Consider the following 12,576-nt stretch of genomic DNA (forward strand, 5'->3'; position numbering starts at 1 on the left):
ATTAATCTGAATGAATGCAAGCACATCTTAACAATATCTTTTTGCTCGAACACCAAATATTTTATTAAGGGTAGAGGAACAAACTTCATGCTGCGAAACAAAAAAGGCAAACATGAGAACTGATCTTAGACTCGAAACTGTTCAATGAGTGCAAGAATATTTTCTAAGAGCTATCATGAGTTACAGTACTCCTATATTATAAAGGATCTGAAAAGTCTAAATAACGGCTGGGAGCTAAAAGTGAAACGGTGAGTTAGTAAATAAAGTTCATATAATTTGTAGTATAAGTCAATAGGTGGATGAAAGATTATTTTCAATTAAGTGTAGTTAGAATTATAGAAAAGTAATTTTTTTTGTAAAAGGACAAAATGATCAATCACCTTTTGAAGAATATTTTGAGAAATACTTTTAACTTAGTGTGTTGCCGTTTTTAGTATAATATGATATAGATACGAAAAATGACTTTTCACGGTCATCTCAAGAAATGAAGTTCCTTCACGTGGAAGAGATCACTCCAAAGTAGCATGAAGCTAAAATTACCTTAAAGTAACTCTTGATACTAAAAACTTAATTTGTAGGGGTTTCAATTGACCAAAATACATAACCACTAAAGCTTAGAATCAGAGGCGGACTCACCCGATTAGGAGGGGGTCACGTGCCACCTCTAACCTCGGAAAAACATTGTATATATACGGTGTATACACTGTAAATACCGTATGTATATTTAAAAGGACCCCTGAGATATATCCACTACTTTGGTGCAATTGGTTGTTGAGCCCCTTATGTCTTTGCATGAAACCTGAGTTTGAGTCTCTATAGCAGTTTAGTTTCTACTTTTTGTTGAATTTGTTTTGTAGATTCTCTACAAATAAATTAATAAGCCTACATACTTTTTTTAATTTTTTATTCTTTAGTCCTCCCTTAACCCCCCCCCCCCCCCCCCACAAACACACACCAAAAAAAAAAAAAAAAAAAAAACAGAAGAGGCCCCAAATCAAATCTTTTCCTCATTCTAAACACATTATCCTCCTTCCAATGTTGAAGTTTATACTATTTTATTAATACCTTATCATAATTATTAAGTTTTCAAAAAGTTAAACTTTGACAGTAACAATTGACATGTTAATATTAAGACATTTGGTCATTAGTGTCCCCTCTGCGTCAAAATCCCGCCTGTGCTTACAATCTAGTTGTAGAATTGAGAGTCTCTCACAATACATTAGGTAAATAATTTAATTCTCCTTATTCATCTTTTTCCTTCTTCTTCCCTGATCTCAATGTAATAGAAAAAAAAAATCAAAAAAGAAAAGATAAAATAACATACAATTTGATAATCAAAGTTTCTTATGATGCGGGAAAGCATAGAATTAGCTTCAAATGAATACGTTCAACCTTAAAAGAAGACAGTAAGCCAACGTTGAACGCTTCAAATTGAATGCTTCAACTTGATCAGTGAAGAAGGTGAAGGCTGGGCGAGAGACTAGTCCAAGAGCGATTTCAAACTTTGAGGCTCAACTAAATTTGGATTTCCCTGCCACCATACTTGTGCAAAGTGATGGAAAGCCTTTTCAGTGGGATGATAAGAGTCAAATATGACATGTTCCTTCACATTTTTGCACAACTCATAAGCCTCTGCAACTGCACAAATACCAAATCCTCTGTATGGACCAAATCCGCAGCATGCTGACTTTGCTTCGGTGAAACCTTTACATAATAAAAAGAAGTATCATTATTATCTCCACCCTCTTTAATTTACCTTAAACATAAGGTTGTAATTGCAAAAGAGTTTAACTTCCATACTATAAGTGTATACATTTTTGGACCGCTCTAGAACATAATAGCCGGTAATGTATATGTTTTGTATATTACGTATAAATATACATACAATATACATATAATATACATAATCAATGTATAGGTTATTGTATATTTTGGCTAGCGCCTGTAATTAATTTTGGCCGACGGGCCAAAAGTTGGAAAAGGCCAAAATGCCTACGTCTTATCATGTTATTTGGAAGATAACTATATGTCACCATCCATAAATTGAGTACTAACTAGTCTGGAAACATAAGATAGTGTACCTGCTATATCGGGTTAAAATTTTCTAATATGGTTAGAAATTTTAGACGGCCAGTGTACATAATGTTAAATTCATTATAAAAAAAAGTTGTGTTACGTGCTAAAGTCCAAAAGGAACGCACCATATGTTGAAGGGTTCTCAAAGAGTTCATTAAGAGCATTGAAATATGAGTACTCGAACCCCCTTAATTCCTTCTTGAATTGTTTGAGTTTTTGCAAAAGAGCTAAATTGTGCTTCTTTACTATGGAGTTGAGTTCATCCAAGCAATCACCATGATGACCTCCCTAAAGAAAAGCAATTACCCCTAAATCTTGGTAAACAGCCTAAAGGCAACAGATTTTGGATGCCAAATTTTCTCCCTCCTAACTTGTATATTTCCTGGTTAAAAAAAAAAAAAAAGAACAACACAACAAATTAAGTATCTCTCTATAGACATGTTTAATTAAGGGTTAATACATAGTAACACCTTAAACTTATCAGTAAATTTCATTTAGACACTTCATTTATGGCTCGTTGCAATTGAACACATAACACATAACACATGATATAGTGTTCATATTAGACACTTTGATTCAAATTTCGAAAAAACTTTTTGCGCGTTGTCTCAAGTGCTCATTACGTAGATAAGTTAACTACATAAAATAGGTTATCTTTTGACACACATCAGCGTCAATTGAACATAACATGCTAGAGGTTTTACAGGTTATTGAGCCAAATACGTACTCTTGAATACGTATAGTTAAAGCAGATGACATATTTTAAATGTTTAACTTATTTACCTAATGAGCATTTGAGAACACACACAAAAATGTTTTTTTTTTTTTAATTTGAACAGAAAGTGCCTAGTAGGAACACTTTATCATGTGTCCAGGTGCTCAATTGAGCAAGCCGTAATTTGTGTATCTAAATGAAATTTACTGACAAATTTAAGCGGTCACCGATGTATTAAGCCTTTAATTAGTGTACAAAAAACCTTGTGTTTTGTTACCATAATGACATTGATGAAGTTATCCATCACCATATTCATATATTCCTGCTCTGTTGCATAAGCTAAACAAGACATTTCGGAAGGCATATCTGGAATGTCGAAAAGACGCAGATAATCGTTGTTGGCTACGCTGAACAAGTAGATTGCATTGGACAACAATGCCTCTGAATCTTTTTTCCCTAGTTGTGCTTTCAACTTTTCTGTCAGTCTTAAAATTGCCTAATTGTGTGTTTGGGCTGATCACCTGTAAGTACAAAACAAGTTAGGTTCCATGTCATAAGTAACAGTATAACAGGACATTTATACCATAAGGTCACCTGATGTCTATGATAAACATTAATGGCTGATCCGATAAAAATTGTAACTAACATACCATAACAAATTGAGCTATCTGCGTAAAAAATCTCTATTAGGAGTATATTTTATATAGTTTTTAAATATGAAATTATTATTACAAAAAATAAAATAAAATATTCATGTCCAAATTCATGATCAAAATTAATAAGTTTGACTCTCGAAATTAGGTGCCACATATATGAGACAGAGGAAGTAATGTTTATTGGTGAGTGGTGATTGGAGTTAACAAGAGTACTAAGCCAATGAAAAAATAAAATTTATCTGCAATAAAATTTGAATATTGTTAGACGTTCTGAAATTTGTGATGTTTTTAATATTTCCAATTGCATCAACTGTACTTCCACCGTTTTAATTTGTCTGTCTTAGTTTGACTTAACACGAATTTCAGAAAGTAAAAAAGGTTTTCAAATCTTGTAGTCTTAAACTAAGGATATGTATTGTCATACCCCTTTTTAACCGGGTTAAAGTAGAGTACAACATATTGGTGATTCCTATTTTTTGTTTATTTTAAAGGAGTCGCCACCTAATTATTTATGGTGAATTAGGACACCTAATGGTTAATTAAAGTTATTTTAAAGTTAACTCTGTTTTAAAAATCTGCGAAACTTAAGATTCTAGGTAAGGGTTCAATTAGTCTAAAGGGAAGGTATTAGGCACCCTTTAAGACCCATTAACAATGGTTAACCGACCGGACTTACGATTAGTTAGGCTAAGTGTAAATATAGTATTATAAAAAGAACGTAGCTTTGTAAATGCGACTAAAGTTATAGATAGACTTGTAAGAATGCTATTTAAAATAGGACTTGTAGAAAATAATTATTTGTATAAAAGAAGATTTCTAATACTATTTTGAAAACACGACTTATAAATGTTGTTAAGGTTTTAAACGAAAGTGTAATAGTGTTGTTTAAAATAATACTTGTAGAAAACATAATAATTTGCGTAAAAGAAGATTCTAAATGTTAAATGAGACTCAAAAATATTGCTAAGGCCTTAAATGAAAAATATAGTAATGTTATTCAAAAATAAGATCTGTAGAAAATAAGATAATTTGCCTATGAATAATAGCCTTTTAAAAGATGATTTGACAAATGCGATCTTTAGATAAAAAAATAATATTATATGAATATGATGGTGTAGAAATGCCCAGAATTATATTCTTAAACATGATGAAAAGGCCATAAGTTTCTTTCTATTTTTTATCACTCTTTATTTAACCAATTTCGGCTAAAAATATGCATAATTGAGTAAATCTTGAAAATGTTCATAAAATATAATCAGATTCATATTTGTGTGTTAGTGACGTTTTGAAATTCCTAAGATGGTAAGAATGAGAAATGATTCCTTTAACCCAAAAATATGTAGGCATACTATTTGAAAATCAATTACTCAAATAAATGTTACAGATACTATAAATAGTTTAGAAAATAGAAGTGAATGTAATTTGTGGAATTAACTACCCATTACTAAACTAAAACCCTTAATGTTACTAAAGTTTATCTTAATTAACAAGCACAAATGTTAGTCATACAATACATGTTAAATGCACACAAAATAAAAAATAGAGGAGTAGATATAATATAAATGGGCTCAGCCCACTTTCAGACTGTGGCTGTGCGCTCCTGTTGGGCTTCGGCCCAGTAATCTTAATGGATTGATGCGAACTGTTCGTCTCTTATTGGGCTTCGGCCCAAATTTTGTTCTCTAATCTGGCTGCGAACAGGGGTGACTCGAGAAGGAGATTTTGTTGGGCTTTGGCCCAATGCCAAAATGCGGGAGAAGATGATGAATCGCTTGGACTCGTATGCGAGATATCATGCATAAAAAATGAAAAGAAAGGATTAGTATCTACTCAACGAATAAGATTAAACATGTAAAATATAAGTTCAAAACAAATCAGTAGGTTATGTATATAATGTGTATATCCAAGTATATCTCATGTATACACATTCGTAAGAGGTATAAAAGTTTAATATTGGAAAGCTTTCACCCTCGTTTTTCCGATGTTGCACAAGTTCCAAGGGATTTCATGAATCCCAGGCATGGCTAACACCAGGGATGGTTCAAACTTCATCCATAATGACTAACTAACTTCCCTATAGATGTATTGGCTGAAATCTACCTATCGTATACATACATATATATAATCGATACGAGTACACTTAGCATGTAAAGCTGAATTGGTGCGGAAATATAACATGTTTTATGGGGCTGCTTGAATCAATTAGCGCACAGATTGTCAACTAACCAGACAGGTTAACTATTTTATCATCAACTCTAATGACTTATTGTACTCAAATAGAACCAAACACAGTAATCTAATAAACTGTTGGCCAGTAAAGGTAAGAGAAAATATATACTCTACAGTCTCATTTAAACAAGTACCCGAACCAGTGCATTGCATGTGTTGCAAATAATCAAAACATAGAAATCCAGCATACACTCGCAATATTCATGAGAACATTCTCCAGATTAGCAACAAAGAAAGGTGAGATGAGCATATATCTAACTAGCAAGCAGACTTAATTGCTCCCAATTAACATAACTGCTAGATCTTGTAGACCACTCATCAAGACATGAATCAAATGAATTATCATGTAATAGTTTTTAGAATGTCAACTAAGTATGGGAATCCAGATCAAATACATATGACAAAGCAATTGAACACATGATGGCAGACAACCCAAATGATAATCTCTCACCATAGTTATCTTAGTATCTCAATAACCAAACCAAGCATTCATCTATACAGGGACTCATACTTAGTCAGGATGGACATCAAATGTGCATGGAAAGGGGAGGACAACCCACAGTAATACGCTGATCAGGTTAGAACAAACAACATTATAACAAGTGTCTAATAATGAGGTCATGAGCAGTTAGTGTAATCCACTGAATGTATACAGGCAGAAAAGAGACAATTCCTCAGATTCTCTTAGCAAATGGATATTTAAGCTGAATTATTTGGTCTTGATAACTTAAGGGGACCAATCTCTTTACAAGTTCGTAGAATGTATTCAAGATGAACTGCAAGTATTCTCCAAAGAAGAGACATGTACAAATACTGGAAAAGGAAATGAGTTAAACCTGACATACTAGGATTCTTAACTTCATTCTAGGTAAGACACATATAACATATAGCATTTGCCACAAGATCATTTGTAAGTTTAGAAAAACCAAGAAACTGTTTTAATGGAACATAACATATATATGTTTGACACTGTTGGAGATGAAACAAAGATCAACGATAGGTTCAAATTCTCAAAAACAATTGACACACAAATAATGCTAGTAGGTATACAATGCAAGCAAACTTGTCGTAAACCTTAAATAACGTAGTCAATTACTACAGGCATATGAATGGTGCTTAGACAATCACAGGCATATATTTAAATCGTACAGGATCTTTACAAGCTAAATTTGGACTCGACTAATCCTAGAGAAATCAGATATTTGTAACAAGATGAAGAAGGTAAGAAAGGGACAGGGCAGATTTTAGCATTGCTATATTCTACTTTTTCTATATGGTTTTAACTGATCGAGTGAGAGGGGAGAGTTACAGCCTCATAGTTTGAAATAATGTATTTCTGTAAAACTAGGACTGGGCAGTACCAAATTAACTAGCAAACAACATAAACATGTCATATAACCATTTCATCATATCTAACCCCAAACAGATTGCATTCGTGTCAAGTTATATTACTTGAACAAATAGAGTAAAAGAGGGGGAAATGTCGACCTGTTTTAACCATATACACAATATACCTAGAATATACACATCATGGTGTGTATATCGGGTGTATGTCGAATGTATACCTTCTGCTTACCTTGATACCCGCGGTATATCCTATGTATATTCGTCTTTCAAATAGGTTTTGAGTCTTGTAAATTCAGTCTAAGCATCCAAACTACAGTATACTACAACACGATTTTGATACTAACAGAAAGGCGATCCAGCAACAATTTTACCACAGAAATAAAACGACTTGCTACGAAGATAAACTAAACAGACGAGGCTAGAAATGATAAAAAAAGGGAGGAAAGTTATTGACCTTTTTCGGATGCAGTGAAATGAAGGCGTCGAGGCCTCGAATCTACTCTCGTATTGACAGATTCGAAACTCGAGTCAAAATTAAAGTATTTCAATCCGTGTCCAATCAGTGTTCAATTCTCGAGTTTTATACACTCGACTTTGAAATAATAATAGAGCAAACAAAATGAAATGTTTAGAATTTCCAATTGATGTCAAGAAACCATGGGATTTTTCGGATCTTTTTCCTCCGTTTTTTTCTCTCCTCCTCCTCGATTCAACTCACCATCCTTTTATAAGGTTTGGGTTTAAGAAAGGAGAGAGAGGAGCGTATGAGAGAAGAGTGGGGGACAGAGGGAAGTGGAGGAAGCAGAGGAGTGGGGAACAGAAGGAGGTGGAGGGGACAGAAGCGTGGGAGGAGCGGAGATGGTGAGAGAAAGAGAAAGGGAGAGAGGGAGAGAAGAGGGCAGCGTTTTTTTGATTAGGGTTCGTTTAGGTGGTGGTGAAGAAAACGAAAATGGGCTGGGTCGGTTTAGTGAAACGTGGGCTGGACGGGTAGGGGGTTATTTGGGCTCAGTTGGTCCGAAAATTTAGGGGTAATGGGCTGGTCGTTTGAATTAAATGTGGGCTGATATAATGTGGGTTGGGTATTAAAATGTGGGTTGTTTATTTGGCTGAAATTCCTCCTCTATATTAATTATCTTTGGGCTTCTAATTTAATAACTAGTACAACATATACTATGTAAAGACAGTTAATAATTAATATGTAGAAAAATAAAGATTTTACAAAGTGTTGTCTTGTAATTAATTTAACGATTCCAAACCCGAAAATGAAACGATGACGAACATTTAAAATTTGTGATAAAGTAATGCTCGTAATGTTGAAAATAAAAGTATCGAAAATAATAGTAGTGAAAATTAAGTATTTAGCTCGTCAGTTAATTTAGACGCCCGAGTGAATAAAATTAAATAAAGGAGGGACAAAATTGGGTGTCAACAGATGCCCCTCTTCGACCGGAGATGATGTAAGAGTCTTCGGGCGAAGAAGTTGACGTAGTAGCCAATTTTGTTCCGACCAACAAATATGAACTTGAGAAATGCGGTTTAGGAGAATTGGTGGAAAATAATATGGTATGGAAAGAATTATGGTTGAACCTGTTGAGAGAATGTTATTTATGGATTTATAACTTCGCAAGGGTTGTAGACAGGTGACGAGAATGAAACATATGCTTATAGCCTCCTGATTATAAATGTGGTGCGCAACACACCTATAAGTAGGACTCTACTAGACACGATGTAAATTCTCCAAAAATGCCCCAGTGTTGAGTTATGGAGACACTGGGATATAGACAGACTTACAAGATTGTGAGAGGAGTTGATTAAGTAGAGTCTTAGCGATGTGTGAAGAGCTTGGTAATATGATGGAATCATTGCCAAATTTGCAAATTCCGCTAATAGTGGGAAAAAAACATTATACTGACATTATATAAGATTAAAATTAAATTCAAAAACAAAAACAGAAAATCATAAAGCGATTGCAATAAAAGAAGAGTGTCAAGGTACTGAGGGTGTGTTTGGTATGGAGGAAACTATTTTTCTAGTATTCTCATATTTGGTTAGTCAAAATTTCAACAAAAGTTTTTATTCTAAAAAAACAAGTTCCTTAAAAACGAGGAAACAACTTATCTAGTGGAACTAGGGAAAAAAAAGTTTAGCAAGTGATATTCCGTACTAATTTTCTCATTTTCACCTCCAATACACCCAGTGGCATAGCTACATAAACGAAAGGGTGGTCAGTTGAACACCCTTCATCAAAAAATTATACTTTATATATATTAAAAAAAAAATTACTACGTATATAAGTCAAATATTATTTTTTATAGATATATATTAAATCTTGAATACCTTTAGTAAGATTTCTGACTTCGCCATTGGTACCCTACCCCACTCCCACCCCTTATAGCTCCCATCCCCACCACTCCCACACCTTGCCACACATCCTTTACGCCCGTAGCATTTTGCCTAAATTATACTCCTATACAAATGCTTTAGGACAATACTTTCTGTTTAGGTATCAAACTCAACAATATAAGTAAGAAAATAACTTATCTTTCAAGGAAAATTTTTTTCTTCGTACCAAACACACCCGAATCAAAAGGAGTTTCGAGATTCCTTACCAATAAAATCAGGGATGAGGCGCCCGTCAAAAAATCTGCCAGTAGGATGCTCAAAATATGATTCTCCATATGGCTTGAAATTTGCTCGATAAGCGTTGATATTCTCTAAGTAATTATTGTTTCCAGGATCAAACATGTGATGGAAATCAGGCATACGTAGCGGAAGCAAATAGCTTGGATCGAACTTGCATGTAATATACACAACACATAATCAAATTTTTTAATCAAACATAAAATCGATACTTATCTCTTGAAGCGTGACCGTGATTGCAAATCACACCTTCAAGCACGAGCAATAGCTGTCCAGGTGTTCATCCTTTAGTTCCACAGTCTTCCGCTGTGTAACCCGATAATACCAGAATTTGCGAAATTCGTGTGGGCGAATTTCTATGGAAAGGTTGAAGAAACTTCTAAAACCCTTTAGCCTCCTTATGGAATAAGACCCCTATCTTATAACTATAGGTTTAGGGTTTTCATCCTTTTCCAAAATCGTTTGGGTCTTTTTTTTCCACCAAAAAATAATATTCCATTTAATTTTTTATTATTCGGGCACAGCAGAGACCACATAATTTAATTAACGAGGCTTCCTATTATTTAATTAATTCAAAAAATCTGAATTAATCCTACCATAATAAATTACGAATTATTCCACTAAAAAATCGTAACTGCACTCTTCAGTTCAATTCGAAATCATACATTAAAACCTATTTAACTCCTCATGTTAAGATTAAAAATACCAATCAATTAAATTAAATTACTGACAATTAATCCTTTATATTTCTGCTTACATCATGTGACAGATACAAAATTCACCTTCAGAGTTTTCACATGAGACTTATAAGCATCCATAAAAGGGTATCATCAATTTCAAAATCGAGACATGAATTCTATCAACTAATTATTATTTCACAAATGTAATTTGCCATTATCCAATTTACCAGGAATACATAGACCTGTAATTGAGTCGTACCTTTTAATAAATCAAAATAATGAACAAATCACATTGATCATAATAATTATATCAAGATTAAGAGTATAAGTACATTTAATGAACTAGAGAATTTGTTTTATATATTCATTACAAAAACACTTATCTCTACTTGGTCCGTTCAATACATACAAAATGTATTAGCACAAGAAGACGGAACTATACCGTTCCCATAATGAAGATACATTATATTAATCTTTTGCTACAATCATACCGATGGCTTTATCCAATTTCCATCTTAGATTGTGAACATAACTTTTATACTTATAAGAATCGACAAATTAATCTTCTGTGTATAAGCTAAACTCTATACACTAAATCATCTACTATATAAGTAAAAGATACACATACTAGTGCATGATCTATTTAACTCTTTATTAAATAATGAATAAATATTTTTTCTATAATAAATACTATATCCAAACACATGGTTAATAGTATATATCCCAACAACATGGAGTCTCCAAAGACAAAGAAATTAGTTGTGCGTTTGGTCTGCACATGATGGTTGTCAAAACAACCAATTGGGAAATTAAAGCAAGCTAGGAAAATTAAAATGCATAGGTGAAAGCTTAGATTTTTCATGGGAGGGATAAGGTAGAGCAAGATAAAATTTGAAAATTATTAGTTGTTCTGACTTCTGAATACACCAATGAATGGAATTTTATAATGCCACCTCGTTGACTTTCTTTTTTAGACTTTTTTATTTAAGGCATGTTTAATGGTCAGGAAGTACTCTTCATGAAAATATTTTTCTGAAAAAAGGATATATTTTACTATTAAAAAATGTTTTTCACATTTTTTATCAAAAGGGGAAAGTGATTCCCTTACTATCTTAGTTATGGAAACTGATTTCCCTTATTTATGGGTGAAGGTTTTTTTCTTCCAATTATTTTAACTTTTAATTTTTTAAATATTTGATCCAACTAAAATTTAGATATTATTACTAATTTTTAGAACTCAAATATTTAATTAAAACACTAATTTGATAATATTATTAATATTTAAGATATATATGTTTGAAAAATATTTTTCACTCACCAATCAAGCATTAGAAATACTTTTCATGAAAGATAAATTTTGTTACACCAAAAGCACTCTATTATATTATAGAACATGGGTAACACATGACAAAATAGTATTACTGTATTTTATTATTATAAAATTTATGTGATCTTGGCACCAAGTGCAAGACTTTTCACATATGGGTAAAGGTGTCAAGTGAGCCGGGCCGGGGCCTGGTCGGGCCATTTAAACGTGGGCCACAAGGGGTAGGGTCGGGGCCGGGCCGTAAGTTAGGGGGCCGGGCTTGGAGAGGGAAAAGGGTGTCCGGCCCAGCCCACCCCGGATAGGGGCTACACCTCGGGCTAATCGGGCCGGGCCAGGTTATAGTTAGTGGGCCGGGATTTTTTTTTTTTAAAGTTCTAATACAAAAATAGACATTTACATTTACTAATAATAATAAAATTAACATTTACATCTAATGATAAAATTGCTAAATTAAAAAAAAAGTTTAGTCGTCGTCAAATTCAAAAAGCTAGCCGTTGTAAATTTAAAAAACTAGTCGTTGCTAATTTTATTTGAACCCCTAAATTTGTGAATAACTTCACTTTGGTCATATTTTCAAACTATAAATACCCCTCCATTCTTCTTAATTTTCACACAATTCTTCACCTCCACCTTCTCCTCGAGTTCGAAGATCAACTTCAAGTACGGTATGGATGCATTTTGAGCGAGTAGATGAGGAACATGTTAAATGTCAACATTGTGGTGACATATATCTCCACAAGTCCGGAGCGTCAGGTATTAGCTTATTAGGGGGGTGGGAGGTGGAGGGGGGTACCGGTGTGTTGCGTAGACACTTGTGAAAAGGCATGAAATTGAACTGAATGATTTATGAAAGGTATATTTGTTGAGATAAGTACTATCACAATATAATATATACTATATACTGAA

At 33.4% G+C, this 12,576-nt stretch overlaps 1 pseudogene; it reads right to left on the reverse strand.

The window, feature by feature from the left end:
• Positions 1-1,017: 1,017 nt before the first annotated feature.
• On the reverse strand, positions 1,018-11,205 carry LOC132613110 (GDSL lipase-like; annotated as a pseudogene).
• Between the last annotated feature and the right edge of the window lie 1,371 nt (positions 11,206-12,576).

This window comes from Lycium barbarum, chromosome 10, assembly GCF_019175385.1.
Source record: "Lycium barbarum isolate Lr01 chromosome 10, ASM1917538v2, whole genome shotgun sequence".
Lineage (NCBI taxonomy): Eukaryota > Viridiplantae > Streptophyta > Magnoliopsida > Solanales > Solanaceae > Lycium > Lycium barbarum.